Source organism: Dasypus novemcinctus, chromosome X, assembly GCF_030445035.2.
Source record: "Dasypus novemcinctus isolate mDasNov1 chromosome X, mDasNov1.1.hap2, whole genome shotgun sequence".
Taxonomy (NCBI): domain Eukaryota; kingdom Metazoa; phylum Chordata; class Mammalia; order Cingulata; family Dasypodidae; genus Dasypus; species Dasypus novemcinctus.
Window position 1 is genome coordinate 178526397 of NC_080704.1, and position 3001 is coordinate 178529397.

A 3001-nucleotide genomic window follows, 5' to 3' on the forward strand; every position below is an offset into this window, starting at 1 on the left:
TATTTTTAGACATCTAGTGCTACAGATTCTTTTTCTAACCTCTTCTAGACCTGCCACATGCTGGAAAAATAATTGTTTTTTGAATGTTGAAGCACTGTTAAAGCAGCAAGCAAACTCTTTTAAACACAGAAATCCTGAGTTAAAGTTATCAGTGGATTAAAGCAATTCTTTAGCAAATAAATCCTTTGAAAGAGCTCCAAAAAAAAAAAAAAAGAATTCTCTATCCAGAAAAACTGGCATGCAAAAATGAGGGACAATTAAAAATATTCACAGACAAACAGAATCTAAGAGAGTGTATCAATAAGAAATGTGCCCTTCAAGAAATACTAAAGGGAGTTCTGCTGGGTGAAAGAAAAAAACAGGAAGGAGAGCATTGGAGGAGAGTGTAAGAACAACTAAAAAGACAAAAAGAGAAATAAAAACAATATAGTACCTGCATAAACCCAAAGAGCCATGGCAATGGCGATAGCAGGAGCCATGACTTGGACTAGGACAGGATGGCTGAGAAGTGGCAGGCAGTGGACACCCAAGCCCAGCGGCTCCCCGACTCCTTCAAAGATAGCCCCAATATAGGCCTTGGGCCTTGTGGATGGATTTTGGTGGCTGCTGTCTCATTCTTATTCATGGTTATAACTTTCCCCATATCGATATGGATGTGTATAAAGATCATCAAAGAGTATGAAAGAGCGATCATCTTTAGACTAGGACACATTTTACAAGGAGGAGCCAAAGGACCTGGTTTGTTTTTTATTCTGCCATGCACTGACAACTTCATCAAAGTGTACATGAGAACTATTTCATTTGATATTCCTCCTCAGGAGATCCTCACCAAGGACTCAGTGACAATTAGTGTGGATGGAATTGTCTATTACCATGTGCAGAATGCAACCCTGGCTGTGGCAAATATCACCAATGCTGACTCAGCAACTCTTCTTTTGGCTTAGACTATGCTGAGGAATGTTCTGGGCACCAAGAACCTTTCTCAGATCCTCTCTGACAGAGAAGAAATTGCACATAACATGCAGAGTACTCTGGATGATGCTACTGATGACTGGGGAATAAAGATGGAGCATGTGGAAATTAAGGACATGAAACTACCTGTACAGCTTCAGAGGACTCTGGCTGCAGAATTAGAAGCATCCCAAGAGGCTCGAGCCAAGGTCATTGCAGTTGAAGGAGAAATTCATGCATTCAGGGCTCTGAAAGAAGCATCCATAGTCATCACTGAATTCCCTGTGGCCCTTCAGCTCTGGTACCTTCAGACACTGACCACTATTGCTGCTGAGAAAAACTCCACAATTCTCTCCCCTCTGCCCATAGATATGTTGCAAGGCATCATGGGGGCAAAACACCGAGCCACATAGGCCAAGGCAGAGAGATGAGCTCTCCCCTTCCAAGATGAAGTGGGGGACCAAATTAGCCTTTAACCCATAAGGAGAGAGTAGGACAGGGAAATGTGACTATTCTTCATTTTCCTTTGCCTTATGTTGAGTTTGATGTTCTGAGAGTGTATAGTGATGATCATAAAAACAGATGAAAGAACTGTTAGCTTGTAAATACTAAGAGAGCAATAGACTGGTGGTTTATGTAGAATAGTCTCCTACCCTTTAAAATATTTCAAAGTTCATATTTTTATGGATGTGGTAGGTTAAATCCCTCTTCTTTGGGCTTTCATTGAGCCATTCTGTACCCTGTATCTGCAGTCAGGCAAAGGCAGGAACATAACCTGTAACTACTACTGAAACCCCTGGCTGGATAAATGCTTTGCAGAAAGTGAGCTCCTTATGCTACAACCAGCTTCTCTGGGCCATGTGTGCCTTACTTACAGAGAACCTTAGCTAAAGGAAATTATCTTAGCCTCTGTTTACTTTCTGAGTTTCAAAATTCCTCACTTGAGAGTAGGCATTTTTTTACCTGTGCCTATCAGTAGAGGAAATGGCCAAGACTAATGGAAAAGATTACCCTATACCCTCAAAGACTTTTAAATCTGTTATGTAGGTCCTTTTTTATATAATGTGTGTGGAGTTTTTTTTAACTCTTTTGAGCCTCCCTTATGAGTAAATGATTCTTTTCTGTGTTCTTTCAAACTAACTAAATACTTGTCCCAAAAGTGCTTTTTCTCATTTTTGCCTATTTTCATATATTAGGTTTTAAATAGTTTTGATTTTTTCATAAAATTTTCTCTAATTTTTATAAACAATTGTTTGTATACCCATTTTGAATAGCTTGAGGATTAATATGCTTTTTTATCTTCAGAAAACTATTACATTATCTTTTACTGTCTGCATGCTAGTAACTGTTGAACACTGAAAAATCTTGGCTGTCAATTTGACTCATTAAATAATATAAGAAATTCACAATATATTGGACACATAATGTCCAATTAGCTTGGGCAGATGCTGTCAGACTTAGGCTATCTATATAGATTATAGGTTTTTCAAATCCCTGTTTGCCTAGTCATTCTTTTTACAATATATGCTGATGCTGAAAGAGGAAGTAGTCAACCTCTGGATTAGTTTCTTAAGTCTGTAATATGAGCAAGCACCTTCCATTTTGCAAATAACTGTGAATTTGAGCAACCTAGCATTCTTTCCTACTGGTCTGGGAACTATCTGGTGACATTTGAAATACTTCCTCTTCGAGGCTCTGAGTTTACCTAGAGAAGTCTAAGAACAGTGGCTTCCTTACCCAGAGCCTCCCTTCACGTTGTCTTTAGCTGGATCACTCTCTGCCAATCCAGCCTGTAATTGTCTCCTCTCCAATACCCTCTCCCAAGCTTATTTTAGAAAACCTTGAACAACCACTCTCCATGTATCCAGGTTTCTAGCTGAGTTTGTTAGAAGTATATGGGGCATTTTGACCTAGAACTCTAGTTGCATTGATATTTTGAATTTTAAAATGATGGCTTTTTTTTCTTTTGGGAGATGCCTCAACTTTGACCACTGAGAATCAGGAAACAACCTCAAATCCTAGTTGAAAATCTCCTCTCAGACTTATAACA

The 3001-nt window shown here is 39.0% G+C and overlaps 1 pseudogene; it reads left to right on the forward strand.

The window, feature by feature from the left end:
• The first annotated feature begins 497 nt into the window (after positions 1-497).
• LOC101412241 (stomatin pseudogene) lies at positions 498-1364 on the forward strand (annotated as a pseudogene).
• Positions 1365-3001: the final 1637 nt, after the last annotated feature.